At 29.5% G+C, this 24329-nt stretch overlaps 1 protein-coding gene across 1 annotated transcript in view; it reads right to left on the bottom strand.

Annotated features, from left to right (window-relative positions):
* The window catches only part of NiPp1 (nuclear inhibitor of protein phosphatase 1), a 277471-nt gene that overhangs the window by 644 nt on the left and 252498 nt on the right, over positions 1 to 24329 (bottom strand). The gene's annotated exons all lie outside the window — the stretch shown is intronic.

The following is a 24329-nucleotide window of genomic DNA, read 5'->3' as shown; positions in this document are numbered from 1 at the left end:
TAAGGACATTTAAATCTTGTAACTTTTAAGTGTGCTGAACGTTTATTTTAATCAACTATTTCATAAATTATAAGTAAAGGTTTCCTGATAGTAACAAATACAATAGCACTATGGGCTAGAAGAGATATCTATCTCCCTTGTGTAGAGCAGATGGGTACCTCATTTGATGTACCCAAACATTAGAAATCAATCTTATTTTATTAATGGGCAAATTGGATGGGACGTGTCGATAAATTCAATTATTCGGGTATCTTAATTGTTTTGTAAGGGTGTGTTTATTGTTGGTTGTTGTTGTTTTGTATTGTACATACAATGTACGTGGATCAGAATAGCCTTTAATATGAAAAACATGTTAATATTCTTTTACTTTTCAGCAAAGTTGTTTGAAACTTGTTTTATCGTAACGATGCCAATAAAGCTTTTTTACAATACATTTTTTATTTTGTTTTCTTTTGCGATGGTGGAAGCATTATCACTTAATTTAGAATCGAGAAAATTCTCCGAGTCGCTTAAGTTGAAAGGTATAAGATCATAAAGCGAGATATGTTATTGCTACTTCTGCTATGAATATTCTTGGAGTAGTGATTATCAAGCGTAAGTATGCTTGACCACAGCCTTTAGTTTGGGTGACAAAAATGTCTAGAAAAATTATTTTTCTGGCTGGTACTTAATACACACGGTTCTGTCCAAAAGTTACTTATATTAAAGCTTAAAATATTGAAAAGTTGATAAAAATTTCAAGTTTTCCTTATTTATTTTAATATTATCTATAATTTGATAAAAACTTTATTGTTGAGTTGTAAATTATGACGTATTAAGCAAAGGTCCCCACTGTTTGTTGTATGTCGTCGCAAATTTTCTTCTAAAAAAGATAGGGTTTCTGAAATTTCTTTCTAGTATTAAAGCTCTCACATCATCACAAAGTCTGGTTTGCTCAGTAGCTAGAATGAAATTTTTTAGTATTTTTTTCTTACTAAATACAGTTTGTAAAGATAAGACATAAGAAACGTGATTTTTGTCAAATGCTAGCTAATCCATCGTGTGGTGTCCGCAAAATTTCGCGCAAGTACCGCTCCAGTACTATTTAAGTCTTACGTAAGTCTCGCGCAGTACTGCTTAAGTTCCGCGCAAGTCCCGCTCAAATCCCAGGCAAGTTCCACACAAGTCCTGCGCAAATTTTGTACAAGTCATGCTTAAGCCTCACTTAAGTACCACAAAAGTGACGGTTCACTGCATGTCATTTATGTATTACACACGGCATCTTATGCACTATGACCTTTTATTAATTTTTTCGTTAACTTAACGTATCCTCGAAAACTAAAAACGTTCTTTTTATTAAAGAGTATTACTTTAGACCTAAAAAATAACTGTATTTTAGTAGAATTTTTTTGTTGCAAATGAAATTTTTTACTAACAATACTTAATGATAAACAAGGTAACTGTCCATGAGAGACCATGTTTTCACTTTAGTTAGTATTGATATTTTTTCCCATGCAGATGGCACTGTTTCTAATTACTGCTTACAGTGGGTTGAGGGACAGTGTAGTGGATGGGCCGCCATATTCAGGACTCTACACAGTAACTGTATATTTATGTATTTCATTCACATTACTAATATACATCGATGTATGTGACTTAAACTTATGAATCTCACAGACATTAAACTCCAAGTCAATGATTGGTTGATTAGGATTGTGTGCGTGTTTGTCCTGAATATGGCAGAGCCAATTGGGAGAAGCTTCCGCATCTGCCACGCTGTTCCCTGACCCATTGTAATACTGCTCGAAGCGGATACATGAGTTGTTGACTAAAACAAACAGTACTTTAGTAATTAACAAAAAAGATCATGTAAGCAATTTTAGCCAGTGATTGGCCTAATATCCTTATCTAATTTGCAGAAAAAACGACTCAAGTGTTTAATTATGGTACAGTTGTTTAGGTACTGATTTCATTAAAAAGTCGTTCCAGAAGCGGTAAGGATGCATCAAAGCACAAGAAGAGACCAACTAATAGCTTCCTCAAATCAATAAGGTTTGGAACTACTTTTTATCAAATTAATAGTATTGATTGATTTAGTTTTAGTCAGATTGATAGTATTGTTCTCTTTTGCTATAGTACTCTGCTATTTGATTTAATTTAATACCTTGGTGATAGTCTCTGCAAGGAATGTAAGATCAAATCTAAGAGTTAAATCTGAAAAGGAAAATATTTAAAAACGCTTTTAACAAATGTACAATAAGTCATAAATTACTTTATAACTATTTACTACAATATTTGTTCTATTTGACACGTCATTTTTAATGCAGACTAATTGACATATCATTATGCACATAACCTCAAACTTTTTAATTTTTAAATTGTACATTATGGATGAATTATAGACTAAAACGACAAATTTTGCAGTAAATACTTACCAAACAATTTTTGAGTCTATGTTTGTTTCTATTGTAAATGTTTTATTATTATTTTTACAAATTCTACTATACAAATTTCTCGTTTGTGAAGAATCTTCATATTAGTTCCAGCCACTAGTGGTCTAACATCTTTATCTGAGATGCAGAGACTACGATCGAAGCATTTAATTGTGATAAACCTGTGTAAATGACAAAATACGATAGAAAAAGCAAACATCATTATAAATATAATAAGAATATAAATATAATACAAAAGTTATTCTAAGTTGCGTTAATTTAAAAAAGATATTGGTATATCTTTTCTTGAGCTTTAATTATTTTTTACCACTTCTAAAATGCCTTTATTAACAATACTGGTACTATAACAGCTTTGTCACAATTAAATATTTCTGTTGTTACCTTTGCAACAATATGTACATATTGTATGTCTATTATACATGCCAATGATGTAAGGAGACCTTTTTTTAAATGACAACATGTGGAGCAGACACTTTTATACGTATAACCTTTGCCTCATGTAACCTTAAAGTAGTTATAGCAGGAACACTTGCACGTACACATCGGTCAAGTATAGTTGCTAACAAAATCTTGCAAACTTACTGACTCAGCCCAATGACAATATTTAGGGGTGCTTTGGAATGTGTTTTTAATTGCTTCCTATTTAGAAACTATTTGACCTTAAAAAATTAATTCTAACGGGGTATACTTTACAAGAAATTTCTTTATACAGTATTTTTTGAAAATGTCACCGTTACATATCAGTCTGAATAGTTAACAAATATATATATAGATTTGTACTAATAATCATATTGATAGGTTTACTTCAATGCTTTGTGATTAGTAGACATCAAAAGCCAGTATTGTAATTATTTGAAACTTTAAACTCTTATTGTTAGTAAACAAAACAGTTGTTTCCACAAGTAAGCATATATATGTATGTGCCTGGTGTCTTATATAATTTTAACTGCCTGATATTATGAAGACTGCCCTGGACAAAACCGTTTTCAGTAGGCAGCGTTTACCGTATAATCAAATGCACGAAAAAATGTACAAATGTAATATATTTTTTAGCATGTGTAACTATAAATAATTATAAATAATTTAAGAAATAAAAAAATGTAATCACGTAAGAGAAAAACTGTAACTATAATTTACTCTGTTCTTACTGGAAAATTAATTTCAATAACAATTTTTTATTGAAGATTTTGAAAAAGATTAATACAACAATGTTTTATTCCAGCTAAATTAAATTTCCAAATTTGAAGAAAACTCGAAAAAAATTTTAAAAAGCCTTGAAATACTTGAAACAACATCTCGCGATTAATGTGCTACAACCATACATTTTTGTAATAAATTAATTGTTCTAGGAGAAGATTTTAGATATATTCTTTCAGTATCAAAAAATACTAATAAAAGCACGATTATTAAAAAAGCATTAAATAAGTAATAAATCTATAATTCATGGGACATTGTTTCGTATTCTCAAACTTGATATCAATATTCGTTTATTCTTAAAGCTTTTTTAAAACCATTATTAGATATTGAAGTAGGAAAAATCAAATCATTAGAAGTACCAAATAAATGGAAAACAACTGATGTTTAGTCTAATATTTGTGTTGAAGATATTAACTTTTCAATAAATAACGTCATACTTACTTCTTATAAAAATAACACTTACTTTTTGAATAATAAAATTATAAATCATGTAAAAGAAGAAATAAAAACATTTTGAAGTAAAGATGATGCTATTTACAAGGGTATTGATTATTCTAATAGTGATATTCGTGTAAATTTTCTAAGTGTATTTCTTAAAAATTTGGTGGAGGGTAATCTCTACATGAGTCTAATTTATAAATTGCAACAAGTGGTATAATAATACAAAAAATGGCAATTAAACTTATTGAGAATTTAAAATAAAGAAAATCAGCGTGCCATAGCATTACCTCAAGGGTGATGTGAGAATATGTTAACAGATTGTATAGATAAAATAATAATCAAGAGAGCGGTGGAAAGTGGCTGAAGCAGTCTATAACAAATATTAAAGCGTTGCTCAGACAATATGTTTAGAAATTGTGAGGGGTCTGAGGTGGAACATAATTTTACTTTATTAAGAAATGCAGCTGAAAAGTGGACGGAGGGAGTTCTTTAAAATTATGAGGGCGGCTTTTTGGGTTATCTGATTATCATGTTATATAATTGTGAGAGGAGAGGACGGAAGGGGCAGAACAAAAATTCAACCAAATAATAAAAAGGTAAAAACTGATAGAATTTTATCTTATTAAAAGGGTGGCTGAGGAGGTGGTGGGGATCCGAGAGGGGGCTCTTTAAAATCGAGTGGCTGGCTAAGGGGGTGAAGGGGCGGTTAAACAAAAACTTAACCCGATAAAAATGAGGTAAAAACGAATAGAATTTTACCTTATTTAGAAGGGAGCTGAGGGCCGTTGTGTGGAAGGATCTAAAATCACTATATATACACAGGATATAAATGTGTTTGTAAAAAGTGACTTAAGTGGACTTATCGTGTTTCTAGAATATACATGAATAACATGGTAGAATTATGCAGACGTTCGCATAAGTGCCTTCTGGATAAACATACATATAAAGATACTAGTGAGTCTTGGCCACCCTGCGTACTTTGCGCTAACCCTCCAAGAAATATTTAAAACTTAAAAATTTAATAACTTCATATAATTTTAATTTATTATCTACAAAGTAATGGACTTGTTACATGAATCATTAATTGTTACGCAGTTTGTTTACTTTTCTTAATGATATTTTTAATATTCCAATATACTTAAAATATACTTACAACACATAGTTTTGAATCACAATATTTTATTATATAATAAATACAACTTATATTTGGAATATAAGTATTCAAAGATGGAAATTTTATTATAAAGGCTTTTTTGTAAAAGAAAAATGTATATGTCTGTATAATCGTATAAATAGAAATATTTAGTAATCAATATTTAATATTATTACGTAGTAGCGATATGGTATTTCGCACGAAAAATAAAAATATGGAAGTTATATGATTATGAATTCGGCGTTTGAAAATATACGACAATTTTTGTAATTATAAAATTTCTAGTACAAAATCTAAAGGTGTCCTGTTCTTCAATTTTATAAAATTAATTTTTTTAACAAAAAATTCAAGATTTTCAAGACGAATGTCAAAGTTATAATTTACATGAAAAATGATATACTGCAAGCATTTTTATTTTTTTTAATGTAAGAATTTTGAATTACAGTGTCTTAATTTAAAAGTTTTTTTTATATTTTCACTTATTAAAAATCTAATTTTCAACATGCATTCTATATGTTTGAGAAAGTAAATTTCTTAGAGAATAATAAAAAATTATTAGGAATAAACTGCAATTTAGTAATTGTCATGGAAAAAGCTAGAACCATTGGAAACTGTTTTCTGTATATAATCAAGAGTAAAGATGAATTATTACTGGTATTTAACGTGATTCTTAGAATGAAAACTTTATTACTAGATTTTTCACCAGTTATCATTTCTGCTTCTAAATTATATTTAAATCATTTTGTTATACGCTGTCTAGTGCTATTACACAATCCATCGAATATACTTAAGTTTCTTATTTACAAAACAATAGTATCTACTTGTAAATTAATAACATGTTACGGAACACCTTAATAAATATTTATTAGAGTTTTTATAAAAAAATTTATGTTTACATTTTCATCAGTGCAATTACTACCTTTAGATTTTAAATAATCTATGCTGTTATAAGTATGTTCTTTTCCTGTAATATTATTCAAAATTTAATTGTTTAAAATGTACTAAAATTCATTACAAGTTGTTAGAATTACTTTGTTTAGGCAGATATTTACACTATCTCCATAAATTTGTTTATAAATATCATCAGTTTTTCATCCCTGTGGAAATTCAAAAGACTTTATTGTTCCATTTCCAATTTTCATAAACAATAATGAAAATTTCAAATGTGTACACCGCTTATTATTTTTGAATTTCATAATTTTAAAGTGTTTTCATATAAATAAATACTTCATAGTTTTACTAATTATATAATTTTTACACTTATGGTTTATCACTGGAAGTATTTGTCTAAAATGTCCTCCTAAAATAAATAGTTTTCCACCAAAAGAAATATTATTATCACATAAACATTTTTAAGTTTCATCCATTATTTCCAAAACTTTTTTAGAGATCATTGAAGCTTCATCTCAAATGATTACATTTACTTCTCGTAATTTTTTTTCATTAGCTTCGTATTCTAAAAAAAAACTTTCAATGTTATTTAAATCTAGTAGTAACCAAAATATTCTATGATATGTCATTCTTTTAGGTAATAAAGTGGAAGCAATTCCTATCCAAGCCATTGTCATAACCTTCTTTTTAGACAAAAAATAAAAAATTACTGTTTGTATAAAAATGTTAGAACCTTCTAGACCATCAACAAATTATAATTTTGTATCAGTGTTAATAATTCCATTAAAAATTATTTTTTGATCACTGTTTACGTTAAGAAATAAATCTTTAAAATTTGTTTCTACATTAACTACAGTTTTGTTGTCCTTAATATTTTCAGATTTTACTATTTTATTTGATTCTGGTAGTTTATAATCTTTACATGATTTTTCTTTAAATTTAAAGATCTAATTTAAATGTAATAAGGCATTTTTTTTGTTTATCGTCTTTTAAATCTTCAATGAAAAATTTGTTGCAGTGATTCCTAAATAGACTTACCATAAACGTCTTCAGATATTAAAAACCACGCAAAAAATTTTCTCAGTTAATATGGCAGCATAACGTTACAAGCTTCGTTAAATATTTTATATATTTGAGAATCGTGTTTAACTTAACCTAAAGCAATAGCAGTATCTCTAAACGTACTGTAATGTATATTATCAGCAGTTTTTAAACTTTCGAAAGATTCTGCTCCACTCACCCGATTTAAAATGAATTAAAAAAAAAATTAAAAAACGCTCAGAGTCCTCAGGTGACACTATTTTTAGACGCCCTATTGTTAAATTACGTCTAACTCTTTCTCTTCTAACCCAAGTTTTTACCGTAGAATTGAAACAGTAATATTCTGGAATATTTACATATGTAACTTTTGTGCAAAACTACTTATTTTATTTTATTTGAATTAAGTCGTCAATGCTGTTTCGGAGTTTTCTATAGCTTTAAACATATTATTTTCTTGAAAAACTATTTTTTTTTCATTTTCAATATTACTAGTAAATTTAATACAGAATGACTACGTCTACACAGAGGAAACTATTGCAATCGCCATGCTGCCTCCATGAGGCTTAAATAGCGGCCATCAACATACTTTAATATTTCATCAAAAACTTTTATATCGTCTTTTTTATCAATCGTATCTGTTTTTGTTATTTTATGTTATGCTCTATCTCCTCCTTTATGAATATAATTAAAACTATACTCTATACTTTAAATAGATGCACAATACTTAACATTAATGTGGCAATTATATTTGGTCAACAAAAATATATTGTTATAAGAAATGTTACAATAATATGAGAACAAGGTAATTCTCTTATTTAAAATTTAATGGCATAAACGTAAGCAATAATTTTTCCAAAAATATTGTGTTTAGTCATATCGTCTAAAATTAATTTCAATTGCGTATGAAATAATTTAACAGTTATATTTTGTATTTCATTTAGAGTGGTACCTTCAGAAAAGTTTTTTTAGGTTTGCTTTATTTCAAACTATTTAGGGTTACATGTAACGGTGATAAAAAATATCCGGTCGTCCAAACTTTTGCATTATTACCATTGCATCCTGACAATGTTGTTCTATTGTTTTCTATCATGATATATGCATGCAAAAATAATTATTTCGTTAATCTTTTAGCATCAAGTATGGGACTAAAAGTTTCACTGTTTGTTCAATAGGAGGTTCGATATAAGTAATATTGAAGCAATGTAAGATTTTCTGCTTTTGTTAAAAATTTTTGTCCATCACGTGTACTCTATCCTACATCTCCTACTGGAAATAATAAAGGAAATACCATAGGATCGAAATGCTATATTCATTATACAGCATCGATAACGCAACCTATAAAAGTGTTTATGAATCAGATGATAAGATTTGTATACATTTTCCCGTAGGAATGTTGAACAATATTCGTAAAGGCTTGCCACTTTATGAACTTAAATTAAAAATAGGTACAACAGTAACGTTAATTCGAAATTTGAGTACATTAGATGGATTGCGAATAGTACACGATTGCGAATTACTAAACTGTCGAAGTATAACGTAGAAGGCGAAATAGGTACGGGAGAAAAAATTGGTAATAGAGTTTTTATTTTAAGAATTACATTAAATACCGAAAATGTTCCATTATGACCTTTCATTTTACATAGAAAACAATTTCCATTAGTTGTAGCATTTGCTATAACTATGAACAAGTCTGAAGGTTAAAGTTTTGATGATGCGAATTGGATAATATTATACTTGAAAAAATCTTTATTTTATCATGGTCAATTGTAAGTGGTTTTATTGCGATGCAAGAATAAAAATGAAATTTTTGTTCAAATCGGTAGAGAAAACATTTTAAATATTGAAAATATAGTTTAGAAAGAAATTTTTGATTATAAGTTATAATGTATCTAAGAAGAAAAACATGATTTCAATATTCTTCTATGCATAAACAAAATTTATTACTTAATGATACATTCCTTAAATGTATTGTACCAATTTCAACATTAATTTAAAACATTATAGAAATAGACCTAAGTCTTCGTGGTTTGATAGGGCTTTATAAGTTGACTGATAAAATAAATCATCCTAATGCGAAACTCCCTCGGTTTGTATTAATGATAAACTTAATGTAATTTACGCTTTGCGCAACAACTCCCTACAAATCAATTTTGACTTAAAATTGTTTCTTGACGATCAAATAAGTCATAGCGATAAGAAAGTATTGTCTTAAAGTCATGTGTATACGACACGAACACGTCTGTATTCACATCAAGGTCTGAGAAAGACGGTATGATCCCTGTCAGATTTCCCAAAAGTAGTGCGGGGTGGTGGTGGGGGAGGTGTCACAAGAAATTACGTGGCGAGGCTGTGAGGGGTTTTGAAAAAATTGCGAAGTGTCAAAATAAGGGAGAAAATGATGGATTTTTACCTTCGTGGGCGAACAGTGGAGGGGGGGGCGTGAATAGGGGTCTGTAGGGGTTGTGTGTAAACGACGGCTGAGAAAGGCTAAAACTAATTAACTTGGAAGCAATAAAATAAAAATTAAGACAATTTTTCATATCTTATACAACCATTCTAACAAACGGTGCGTATAATTGCTCTGCATTGCTGCGTTACTATGCATGCACGTGCATGCTATCGTCTTTGGCTTAATAAAAAACCTCATCAGATTTAGTTGTGACATCAATCACTTACATAACCAACGGGTGTGTAATCGTTCATTCAGTATGCTATAATTTAATTTAGTTTAATTTTAAGTCATTAAGTCATTAATTTTAAGTCAATTTTAATATCATACTGTACTTTACAAACACATACTGCCCTCTGGTAATTAATTTTTTAATTTTCCCCTATTATGGATGACACCTCAATACTATCAGAGATAAGTAGGGAGATTGCCAGTGCCTATGTTAAAGAGTGTGCCGATGTTTCGGCACTGATTTGAGCGCCAATCCATCGTGGCCAGCAGAAGAACCGTGCACATGTTTTCTATTGGCTGGCAGCTTGCAGGCTCGGCTCGCGCGGAGAGGTAAGGGGAGGACAGTGAGGGAGACATGAGAATCCAAATGTGTGCATCGGTGATGGAGATGGAGATGAAGGGGAAGCTAAACCTATATGTATTTGCATACAACGGGCTATATATCTATAGCTATAGTTGTACACTGCTAATACGGAAAAAAGCTGCCCGTATTACTTTTCTCGCTTTTCTTCCCTGAAAGAAAAATAAGCTTCTTAAATGCAGTTATTCATTCGTTTAACTATAATAAACAAAAACACAATTGTCAGGTTATTAACAATTTTTTTTTCATTTTTCAAAAAATGACAAGCTCAACGCAATTAGTACATTATTTTGCCATATTAATAAGCAAGCGCCTTTATCCCAATAATCCGGTGCGCTCAGTTGTTCTTCACTTTTACGATAAGTGAAATTATTGAATAATAAATGAAGGCATTTACCACAACCACAAGGTACGCTAAAATATTTTTTGTACTAAGTAATATTATTTACTAATATACTAAACACCTTTACCCGAACGCTTCATTGCACTGATATCTTTATTTGTTAATTTATATTTTATCACCATTAATACATATAGCTTAACGGCAATAATACGATAAAGCTTAAAACTAAATCTCAAGCTTCGAAACTTTACGATAAACAAATGTTACTTTTAGTCTCAGATTGTTCTATGCGTTGATAGCTGCGATGGCTAGAGCAGAAGAGTTTATTTTAGTTTTGCGGCTCCGGGTTCCAATCCCACTTGGATCAAATTTTTTTTTTTTTTTATTTCAACATTACTTTAAATGTTTAATACTTTTTTTTTTATGATGACTTACGTATTTTGTTTCACCAGTGACCAAAAACATTTTTTTCAATTACTGTTTATGGAGAAGTAATTATCGAAAAAGAAAGTCATTACAGCTTTGTTTGTGGTTATACCTGTAATAGGTTATTATGAAAAAATGCACGTTCTCTCTGTAGTTTTTCCGGGCTGGAGACGGGCACACTGAATGTGGCCACATTACGCGGGGTTTTTTTTAATTTTTTTTTTAATTTGTCGAGTGCTCGACGAATTGATTGAAAAAATTACTTTGAGACAAATTTAATAATGAAAACTAGTGATTAAGTACTACAACGAATTAATAAAAACTGCAAATTTTTGTAACTGCTATTAAGGTGAGTTGTTTTCCAAAAGCACTATAACTATTTCGTTAAGCAATTATTTTACGACTCGTATTAAAAAGTATAATACAATTCTCAGTGACGCATACATTATGTACATAATTATAAAAATGATAAGTATCGCATAGTAAACAATATTTTTACAGAAATTAAAATTTATGACTCTTATCACACACAGTAGCGCATCCTATCTCGTTTGCATCCCATTTAGAGCAAGAAATTATTTTAATTTATTATAGCTAATAATAATAATAGTAAGAGTAATAATAATAATAATGATAATAACAATAATAATAATAATGTCTAGAAAATTTTTTAGACAACACAAAAACAGTCTTTATTCGAGAGCGGCGTTGGCTCAGTAGTAAGCGTGCTTGCTACTGATACAACGCTGTTCTAGGGGTCGTGGGTTCGATTCCCGGTGAGTGCAGATTTTTTCAAAAAACTGTTTTCACCGGAAAAAGTTCCTATGTAACCCCGGCTGTTTCGGGGCGGATTTTTCCGTGGAATTTTCCTTCAGAGTAATTCCAGGGTTTTTTCCTTGCTCCACAGGTCTTCGGGCCTGGGTGAATGCGAAACAGTGTTAGGGCCTAATAGGTAGGGATTAGCCGGCCCGATGCCAGGCAGGGATCGCCGGCCTTACCGGCGAGGAGTGGCCCCTGAAACATGGGGCTTCTCCGGGGATGCTAATTAGCCTGGATCCGATGCTTCGGACCCAGGCTACACAGTGGCGAGTTGACCCGATGCACTTCCCCCCGGTGCAGAGAGTGTCAGCTTAACTGACAAGGTGTGTTACACCGGAGATACTTCCACTGTGCCCATGGTATGATTTGTATGGTATAAATTAAAAAGAGAGGATTTAATGGGTGTGGCAATACACCCCCACACATAGGTGGTGAGTGGGTGGCCCCGGAGACTGGGCCAATAGGCTGTCGCGGTAACCCGATATAAAAAAAAAAAAAAAAAAAAAAAAAAAAAAAAAAAAAAAAAAAAAAAAAAAAAAAAAAAAACAGTCTTTATTCATTGTCAAGAAAAAAAGTAATTTTTTCTACATGACTATCTAAGACATACAAATCAATCATTTTTAATGTACAAAAAATAAAAAAAAAAAAAAAGGATTTCGTTCATGATTTTAAAAAAAAGTTTAAAATTACTTTTTGGAACACCTTCGAGCAATTCAAGAATTTGTTAACGTCATTAGTTGTAATGCAAACTAAAACATGAAATTGAAATGATTAACTGCACTTAAAAAGCTGTTACTTAATGCATCACATAATTTTTTTAGCCATGAAAGGAAAAAAATTTTCTTGGATCGTTTACCAATATTAGAAAAAAAAAAGTCTTTTTAGTTACTGACAAAACAAAATACGTAAGTAATCATAAAAAAAAAGTATGAAACATTTAAAGTAATGTTGGAATAAAAAAAAAAAAAAAAAAATTTGCTCCAAGTGAGATTGGAACCCGGAGCCGAAAAACTAAAATAAACCCTTCTGCTCTAGCCATCGCAGCTATCAACGCATAGAGCAATCTGAGACTAAAAGTTACATATGTTTATCGTAAAGTTTCGAAGCTTAAGATTTAATTTAAGCTTTATCGTATTATTGCCGTTAAGCTATATGTATTAATTGTGAAAAAATATAAATTAACTAATGAAGATATCAGTGCAATGGAGCGTTCGGGTCAAGGTGTTCAGTATATAAGTAAGTAATATTACTTAGTACAAAAAATATTTGAGCGTACAGCTATGTCGTTGTGGTGAATGCCTTCATTTATTTTTCAATAATTTCACTTATCATAAAAGTGAAGAATAATTTAGCGCACTGTATCATTGGGATAAAGGCGCTCGTTCATTAATAAAGCAAAAAAATATGTTAATTGCGTTAGGTTGTCATTTTTTGAAAAGTGAAAAAAAAAGTTTTAATAAATTGACAATTATGTTTTTTTGTTTTTTTGTTGAATGAATGATCAACTACACTTGAAAAGTTTTTACTTGATGCGTCACATAATTTTTTTAGCCATGAATGGAAAAAAAAATTTCTTGGATCGTGTACCAATATTGGAAAAAGAAAAATCTTTTTAGTTACTGATAAAACAAAATACGTAAGTAATCATCAAAAAAAAAAATATGAAACATTTAAAGTAATGTTGGAATAAAAAAAAAAAAGAACACTTGCTTCATGTGAGATTGGAACCCGGAGCCGCAAAACTAAAATAAACCCTTCTGCTCTAGCCATCGCAGCTATCAACGCATAGAGCAATCATAGACTAAAAGTTACATATGCTTATCGTAAAGTTTCAAAGCTTGAGATTTAATTTAAGCTTTATCGTACTATTGCCGTTAAGCTATATGTATTAATGGTGAAAAAATATAAATTAACAAATAAAGATATCAGTGCAATGAAGCGTTCGGGTAAAGGTGTTCAGTATATTAGTAAATAATATTACTTAGTACAAAAAATATTTTAGCGTACCTTGTCGTTGTGGTGAATGCATTCATTTATTATTCAATAATTTCACTTATCGTAAAAGTGAAGAACAATTGAGCGCACCGGATTATTGGGATAAAGGCGCTTGTTTATTAATATAGCAAAATAATATACTAATTGCGTTGAGCTTGTCATTTTTTGAAAAATGAAAAAAAAATTGTTAATAACCTGACAATTATGTTTTTGTTTATTACAGTTGAACAAATGATCAACTGCATTTAAAAAGCTTATCTTTCTTTCAGGGATGAAAAGCGAGAAAAGTAATACGTGCAGCTTTTTTCCGTATTAGCAGTGTACAACTATAGCTATAGATATATAGCCCGTTGTATGCATATACATATAGGTTTAGCTTCTCCTCCATCTCCATCTCCATCACCGATGCACACATTTGGATTCTCATGTCTCCCTCACTGATCTCCCCTCACCTTTCCCCGCGAGCCGAGCCTACAAGCCGCCAGCCAATAGAAAACATGTGCACGGTTCCTCTGCTGGCCACGTTGGATTGGCGCTCAAATCAGTGCCAAAACATCGGCACACTCTTTAACATAGGCAGTGGCAATCTCCCTACTTATCTCTGATACTACTCAACACTTTTTTTCCGCTCGGTAACTGAAGTTAGAGCGTGGACATGTATTTTTATTAAAATGGAGATGAGGGATTTTTTTATCAATACAAAGTATAAAATATATTTATAACTTCATGCATGAAGGTAGTAACAGAGTATACATTAAAATAGGAAAATCAAACAAACTAAATGAAGAAATATGAGATGAAATTAGTAGTTACGTAGATGCTAGATATGTAAGTCCAATGTAAGCAGCTCGAAGACTTCAACAATATCCAATTGGTGGTAAAAGTCATACAGTTGTAAATCTAGCTGTTCGTCTTGAAAATAAACAAAAACTCATATTTGAAGAAAATAATATCAAAAGCGTTTTAAAAAATTACTAAAATATCCTAACATTCCAGGACATTACATTTTTGACAATAAACTTAAAATTAAAAAAAAAGGAAAATGATAATGAAAAATATTGATATAGATAGATTAAACATAGTATCTCCAAAAATCATAAGGGCTTTTTTAAAAACTTGTTTTAAATAAATTACATGGGGCTACATCATTCGAAGACGTTAAAAAACATTATGGGATAACATATACGATTTCTGGGATACTGCAATTGCAATGGGTTTAATAGAACATGATTCTGAAATTTATAATATTTTTAAAGAAGCAATAAAAATTATGTTTCTGTACCAGTTAAGACAATTCTTTGCCTAGTTTTTGATTTCAGAAAACATTCAAGGAGAAAAAATATGGAATGAGCATAAAAAATGTTTTACGGAAGACTTCGATGATATTAATGATAATTTTACCCTTCAACATATTAATAAAATTTTAGTATCGGAAGGTAAATCATGTGAGTCTTTTAGTTTACCGACACCAACCATTAGCAACTATGTATAAAATTATAATATTAAGTAACTATCTTTCAGTATAAAAAATGTTTAATGTACCGAACATGAATTTAAATCTAAATAGAAAAAAAAATTGTTCAAACTACTTGTGAACATGAGGAAAAAGTATATTACATAGATGGTCCTGGAGGATTCGGAAAAACCTACCTATATAAGACACTCATTTATTTCTTTCTTTCTATAGGTAAAACTATTTTGTCAATGGCTTGAGCAGAAATTGCATCAGTATTACTAACAAAAGGTATGATCAGTCATAGAACTTTCCGTTGACCTCTAGACTTGGATAACATTGAGAGTGTATTTTTAGAATTTAAAACTAAAAAAAAAAAAATTTAGGAAAGTTGATTCAATTATATGGGACGAGGCTTCTACGATTTCGAAAAAAGCTCTAGAAATAGTTGATAGTACATTGAGAGACTTGTGTAATATAAGATTTTCCTTGGGTAATAAACTAATAGTATTAGGAGGAGATTTTCAACAAATCTTTTTACTTATAAAAAACGGTAATAGAACAATGATAATAGAAGAAACTATTAAATCATTATTTTTATAGAACTGCTTCGAAATTTAAAGATTACAAAATAATATGCAATCTAGTGATAAAGAATTTTCAAAATGTTTGTTAAGGATTGGAGAGGAGAAGGGGGCATAAAAACATTTAACATTCCTAAATCCTGGATAACAAATGATGTCTGTACCGAAATATTTGGTAGTTACAGCAACTGTATTCATAATAACGTAGTACTAACTTAACATAATAAATATACTTTTTTTTTAAACACTAAGATTTTAAGTAAATTAAACGGAGAAACTAAGACTTATTACAGCATCTATACTGCAACCTATAAAGGTATTAATAAATTTGATGATAATATTTGTATATATTTTTCCACAGAAATGTTAAACAATATTCGTAAAGGCTTGCCTCATGACCTTAACTTAAAAATAGGTACAATAGTAACGTTAATTCGAAATTTGAGTATTTTAGACAGACTATGTAACGGTGCACGATTGCGAATTACTAAATTGTTGAAATATAACGTAAAAGGCGAAATAGTTATGGGAGAAAAAATTGGTAATAAAGTTCTTATTCTAAGAATTACATGAAATACTGGAAATACTTCATCATTACCTTTTATTTTACACAGAAAATCATTCCCGTTAGTTGTAGCATTTGCTATGACTATAAACAAGTCTCAAGGACAAAGTTTCGATAATGTGGGACTATACTTGAAAAAATCTTTATCTTCTCATAATCAATTGTACGTGGATTTATCGAGATGAAAAAATAAAAATGGCATTTCAAATCCATACAGAAAAAATTTTAGATATTAAAAATATAGTTTGGAAAGAAATTTTGTATCTAACAATAACAACATGATTTAAATAGTTTTATATGTATAGACAAAATGTATAACCTAATAATACACCCTATAAATGTATACTGTGTTCATCTATTGTACTAATTTCAATATTAATTTAAAACAGAATAGGAATAGACCTTTATAAGTTGACTCATAAAATAAATCATCTTAATGGGAAACTTCCACGGTTTGTATTAATGATAAATTAAATGTAATTGGAACTTATGTATGTATTGGTATTATTAACTCATGTACAAAATAATATAATACATACACTTAAAAATTTTACAAATAGTTTATTATAAATGCTAACAAAAAAAAGCTTAGTGCAACAAGAACTTTATACTTACAAATAAATTGAAATACAATTGATGTAAATTGGTTTCTGGCCGTACTTTGTTATAAAAATGGAATGGTTATCAATTATTCGTATATAAACAGTCTATCTGTTTGCCTCCTGGGTGGTGGCGGTGTGGGAAAAGAGATGAAAAAAAATTTTATTGTAAGAAAAAAGACATGTTCTTATTACTTAACGTTCTTTACAAATGAACACTTTTACAGTACAAAAATATATATTACACACTATTTTTATGATATATTAAATTATATTTTTATTAAAAGATTTTGAATGAAATGTAAGTAAATAAATAATCTTTTAACTACCAATACAAATCGTTGTATATGGGGGAACGTTGCTTGGAATGCCCCACACAGTTAACTATATAATACAATAATTAACTTTATAATTTAACATATAATAATAATAATGAGGCTTTGCGCAACGACCTCCTATAAATCAATTATGAAATCAAAACTCATACATGGAAAATAAATTTCATAAATATGGCTTGCTTAGAACTGCCAGTGGATCATATTTATTTACCCCAAATATTTAACTGTTAAAAACGGGTTTCAGTTAATTAAAATCTTTAAAGACAATCTCTGAGATACTACCAAGACGTTCGTTTGAGTGAAAAATTTTCTGTCGTCATGTATTTATTTGATTGAATGTTCGAAAATCAACAAAAGATATTTCGTCAATAATTAAAAATTTAAAATGAATAATTTCAAACTCAAATTAAACATAATTTCTGGTGGTAAAGGAGACATAATATTATTGTTCTCTGATCAATGAAAAGTTGGATGTGATTTTGTTCCATTTATATTAAAACCAGGTTTACCTATGTAAACACATACAAGTACGAATGTAGTATCAGTATGTATTCTAGGATCTCGATTAAAGTATCTTATAAAAGAGTGAGTTATGGCTTCTATTATTTTTTTTTACACCTGCTATACCACTTACTTACTTACTTACTTACTTACTTTTAGTAAAATAATAAATTTTTTGACTAGGTGAACCTTCAATAAAAAAAATCAAATGATGGTGGTAACGATATTGTTTATCTTTAAGCTGTCTTACGAGTTAGTACTATTCATTCTTTTTTATTTGATGAGGAACAGCTATACTTTGTACAATATCAACAACTTTAGCTGCAACAGTTTCTGTATTGTCATTATAAATATAATTCTTTCTACTTCCTTTACTTTTATTTTTATAGTTAATATATATGCTCTACAGTTGTTGAAGCGTCAGTTTTTTTTGTCCAATGACTAACTAAAATTAATTGTTCTCTATAATAATTTGTTTCGTCTTTTACAAGGGCACAGTTTCTATATCTTATAATTTTTTTTAATATTCAGGTATAAATATATCCAGTAATATTTTTTAGTTTATTACATGGATTGCTATTAGTGTTTATGTATTCATTCTCATGAATTTGGTTATCATCGAAAGTACTATTATTTTCATCTTCAAAATGCTCATAAATTTTATATTTCCTAATAGTTTTGGAAGACTAACAATTTTTTGCGAAGTCGGCTAAAAAGTAATTTTGTAAATCATCTGGTCGATATCGTAGAATAATTGAGAATGTTTGATTCCATTGCAAAAGTTGACAAAAGAGTCTCTTGATATAATTGTTAAGGTTCATTTCTAGATTTTTCGAAATAAGTTCTTTGACTAGCAGGAGAAGTACTTATGAACAGGAATTGTCTGGAATATTTTGATAAAGGGATACTTAAAGACGTTGCCTACTTTTTCTTTTTTTTAGTAGCTAACTACGTTATCGACGTCAAGTCGATGGCTGGCAACCTCGTATATTAATTGTAATGTATATATATATATATATAATATACATTCAAAGTTGTCTACTTCTGCTCTCAGCTTCGTGTCTCGTGTACCTACATATATGTACATACATGTGATGTGTTTGTATTTCTACGCCTGAACAAAAATATCACTGAAAAGGTAGATATGTTTCAAAAAGTAGGTACTTCATGGAATTAGACACACCCTTTGACTTTTTAAAAATACCGTTAAGTGACACTATAGCTCCGAGTGGTAGCTTCTGCTGGCTGTAAATGCAACGTTGCCACATGTTTTTGATTTATTTTATTTTAATTATTCTGTCACAAATATTTCCGTAACACCAATTATAACAACAATTGAAACTTTGCACAATTGTTTCTCACACTTCATTTTCTCTATACCTCAAATTTTGTTGTCCTGTGTAATTTCCATCACACTTTTTAATTAAAAATTTACAGCTGTCCCATAAGAGCACGTGTTAACCATTGCATTTTCATTGTCACATTTCTCAATAATGATTTTCATCGACTTCTGTGATTATTTTCACTAAGTAGGCAACGTCCTTAATGCGCGAAAAGTAATTTCTTGTGCTTTCATTTTGTTGATAAAAATATTTACAACTGCTCTCATTTGCTACTGCAATGAATGATTAATTTTTTTTTATCTCTTCAGCAGCATTTTTAATCAATTTTGATAAAACCTCTTTGGCGTTTCCAGTATAATTTTATGGTACATTGTATGATTGCGTAAGGATCTTAAACGTACTGTATATCTATATTGCATTTAACTAATTGCAAAATTAAATTATTTTAAGCATTTATTCCTTATTTATCAACACTTCTTCGCAAATAAATAGTTGGTCTCTTAGTGTTGTATTCGTGTATTGTATTGTTTTTTACAATTGTGTTTCGTTCGTCTTTGTTCAATATACTTGTATCTTGGAAGCATAATTTTTATATTTTTTTATTAAAAACTTCTGGTAACCAAGTCTCGAAAAGTTTCTTCGATGTATTACTCATGTTTTTTTTACAAGTTTTACTATGTTTATAAATTTGAAAAACAATAAAATCAGGAATTTTTAGAAATGATAAATTTGTTTTTAAAAAGTTATTTTTTCTTAATTTTAAAACTTTAAACAGCTTCTTTATACGATGGTAATAATAAAATGCACATGTGACCAAGTTATTTTGAATTAAATTAATTTTTTCTTGACAGGTTGATTGTCTGCAGTCCTCTTTCGTTATGATTTTAGTATCAGTTATTTTTTTAAGATCATTAAAACTTTAAGCCAACATGTTTCTGCTACCAAAATCGTTAAAAATTTATTTGGCATACCTCGTTGACTAATCATAGTGAATAAATTTTAGTTTGTTTTTTCCCAAAATGAAGGACTCGATCTGTCTACTTGTAACATCCTATAGCCATCGCTAAAATTTTTATTTATAATTATAATAAAACGAATCGAAACTCATAATATTTTAAAATAATACATTTAAGAATCTTTAATTTTTTTATTTATAAATCATAATGTTTGATATTAGTTTGGATAAACGTTAACAACGATAAGTAAGCATCATTTTTGGAATATTAAGAGCACATCTTCGATCGTACATACAAGTCTCAGATTTTAAGATTTGTGATTAACTAATTTTTTTTTTGAAACAGAGTACTTATTTACAATATATTGTTGGAAACGATGGTTAATTCATCCTTTCTGCACCTGATATAAAGGATGCCTTGTTTAATACTGTGCAGTAGAAAATATTTTACAGGGTCGTATAGGTTCAAAGGTATAAGAATTTTTATCGTTAATTTCAAGTGAATCGTTTAGAGGCCATTGATTGCTTATGGAAGAATTAAAACTGTATTATCAATAAGAAAATACCACAATAGTGCAGTGGTTAAAGCTGCAGATTTCGTAGCTCAGCGTGCTTGATAACGTAGAATTATCGGGTTCGAGTCTAGGTACTTGACTTGCGCCTCTGAGAATCTATTACTAATGTGCGTATTCCAACTGTGGTTCACTGGTTCGAAAGTGATGTAAAAAAAAGGTCCTCTTTGCTGTGTAAGTGATTTATTTCACAATTACATCCGAGGCAGTTTTCCACTACGCCATTGACAATAGCATAAATATGCATAATAACACGTCATTGCAGAGCCTACAAGGCACAGTTCTAAGAAATGGCTGTACAATATATATGAAAAAAAGTATTATCAACATTGATTGCGAGATTTACACAATTTTCCTTTTAACTACACTGCTTGTCTATACCAAGATGATTTTTCATAAAAGACAGTCGTAGTGATATAAATCATTCTTCAAGTGGTAAAAAAATTGTTTCACTGTGGTGAATTTTCTGGAAATAATAGACCATTCATTAGATCCAATGTTAAGGGTTTGTTAATAAAAATGCTATTTCACATGTACAGTATAAAGTATTTTGTATCGTTGTTACTTAAGTAGCAAGCTTCTTTAGAATTTTTCAATATATTCTTGTGATTTATTAAGGATTCTTTTAGATAATATGCTATGCAATTTTTTAACCAAGACCACTATAGTACGAGCTAATCAAGGTTAGATCTTTTTTTGTTGCATTAAAATATTTCTCAATTTTTCTGAAAAATTGTAATCGATTCATTAAATTAAAAATATCTGTTGTAATTCTAATTATTATTACTGAATTGCCAAGTTATTATGATATTTCTATTATTTTCTTTCATGTCTTTAATAGTAAACTTTTTTTACAAAGCATACTTACTCTGTGTTTTTTTTTTTTTTTTTTTCTCTTTCAATTTGTAAGGAATTTTATTTTTCTCATTAAATTATTTTTGTTTTTACTAGCAAGGTAATAATAGATTCTTCTTGTGTATCACATATGTGTTACATTTTTTAAATATTATTTTGTTTTGAATTGAATATTTTTTCTTTGGCTTGTTTTATACATTCTTGTCGAGCTTTGCCCAGATGCGTAAGTGCCCCTCCTTTTATCCCTTTGAAAGCAAGCTGGCCTCCAATATTTATCGGTATTTTCCTTCTTCTCTCTTCTCTTATGCCCTTTTTGTTTCCTATAGGAGTGATCCTAATGGACCAGCCCCATGCAAGGAGGTTAGTTTTTAGTCGGTAGGCACACCGGGTGAATCCGACACTACTACCAGATTAGCTGAAGTGTCTACGAAGATTTTCCCCTCCTCGCTCCATAAAAAAAAAATTCCTAATTTAAGAAAATCCAAACTTTTATAATTTGGGTATAAACTACACAAACGGATTCTAACATTATTAATTTTACGTTCAATTAACTCGTAGTCAGTTTTTATTAGATTTCCCATTTTTTGTTTATTTTCTTCGATTTCAATTTGTCTACAAGTAGCATTTTTTAATTTTTTTTCGACTTTTTTTGTTTCTTGATTTTTTATTATTCTTTTATTGGGTTAGGGAAAAAGTAATTCCAATTTTTTTACGTTTTACGAAGCGAATTTATTCATATAAATTTTTAACACCTATCAACGAAATACATGCCGTTTTGATCAATAAACTTTTGCCACTTTTTTGGTATAACCATAAATCAGTCAATGTAAGACTTTTAAGGTTTTTAGGCACAAAAAAGAGTTAAATGATTTTCAAAAGCTACTTCACTACTAAGAGACTTCTGCAGAGACCAAAACAAATGGTAGTCAGACGGGGCAAGGCCTAGGCTATGAGGTAGATACATGAAAACTTCTGGCCCTTTTTGTTTTTCTTGGCCTAATGCAATCGTAATAGTTGTTAACATTACAACGTCTAATGAATTATTTGACCAAATTCAAGCAGCTTCTGATGAACAATTCCTTTTCAGTCCTACCAAACACTTAGCATCTTTTTCCAGTACAGGCTTTGCAACCGTCTGTAAAGCTTCTCCGGTAAATCTTTGTTTTCAAAGCGTAATAACTATTGCCTGAATACACGAATAGTGCTACTTTTATATCTACAATGTTCTTTGGACAACTATTTAACAAATACATTATAGCATGGCTTCATTAAATAAGTATTAGTAGCAATATGACTTCAACACGATCTATTAGGAACAACCAGAACTACTTTTTTCCTAACCCAATATTTTTAAAGAATTGTTTTTTGTTTTTTTTTGTAATTCCTTTCTTTTTAACTTTAACTTTATTAAGATCCACACCATCAAAAGAAACGTTTCTTTCACTTGTTTTGTTCTTACAAGAACGTCGTAAGTATCTTTCTCCTTTGCCAACTTCAGACGTATTCACACATATTTATTTTTGTTCCTGTTTAAAATTTTTTTTTGCTTATATGTTATCTGATTTTTCATTAATACTTGATTAAAAAAAAATTTTTTTTATTGTAAAGTGATGAGTAGAAGAACTGCATTGGTGATAGTTAATTGGTTTGGACAGAAAATTTTTGTTTTTGTTTAAGAGAAATGTATTAATGTATTCCGTAAATTTTTATTACTATTGTATATTTTAGGGATTCTATTATTATCATAATTATTATTACTGTTATTATTTGTATTATCACTGTAATTATTATTAGAATCACCATTACTATTACCGTTCCCATTAACCTGTTCCTTATCATTATCTTTATCATTATCTTTATTATTACCATTACGATTACCATAACTGTAACCCTTATCACTATTACTATCAGTATAACTACCATTATCACTATTAATACCATTACCATTATAATTATCATGATCACTATTATTAACACTATCATAATTATAGGTAATATCTATTAATAATATATACTTTAGGAATGAATCACGGCACCATGCATTTTTCAAAAATGATGTAGCGATCTTAATACTTAATTAATTTTTTTTTCAATCGGTGATAGAGACAGTTACAATACTGTATTCTTAAAGTTGGCGCTTAAAACTGTCAGAGTGCGGTGCTAAAGGCTGCTAGAATGCAGCACTAAGGGCTACTAAAGAACACAGTTAATGCTACCAAAAGTTAATAGTAGTTTTCGTCGGATAAGTGTCATCGTCTCCGTGGCTACTTTGCGGCCTGAGGGACGTAAGGTAGCCACAGAGCGATGGCGTTTATGGGGCGTATCCTATTCTTCCTACCGAGGGTACGCCTAACCTTTATAAACGCCCGAAGTCGGAAAAAAATTTTTTGTTTAAATATTAACACCAATGTTTTGATGAGTGATACCTCGAAGATTTATCTGTGAAGTAAAAGCAAAACAAAAAATATTTCATAGAAATCAATATTTAAAAAATAATCATTTATTAAAAAGTGTCAATTTCTTTATTAAATAAAAAATAAAAGACAATGAAATTAATAATGACACAAATTCTTGTAAAATGAATTTTTTTAATAAAAAATACGTAAATTTATTATGATTGTTTTCATTATTATAAACTATTTATTATAGCAAAGAATTTTATTACATAAAAATTTATGATAACAAAATTTTTTTTGCATTTAGCTGCGGTTTGCAAAAACTATCCATCTGATCTTGCTAAAATTTAGCGTGGTTATTGAGACTACTAAAGCTATAACTCTGCCGA

This window comes from Copidosoma floridanum, unplaced genomic scaffold, assembly GCF_036245765.1.
Source record: "Copidosoma floridanum isolate Cflo_tuat_1 unplaced genomic scaffold, Cflo_Japanese_pri ptg000020l, whole genome shotgun sequence".
Taxonomy (NCBI): domain Eukaryota; kingdom Metazoa; phylum Arthropoda; class Insecta; order Hymenoptera; family Encyrtidae; genus Copidosoma; species Copidosoma floridanum.
Note: the sequence above shows the minus strand (reverse complement) of the source record. Positions and strands in the feature narration are given on the sequence as shown.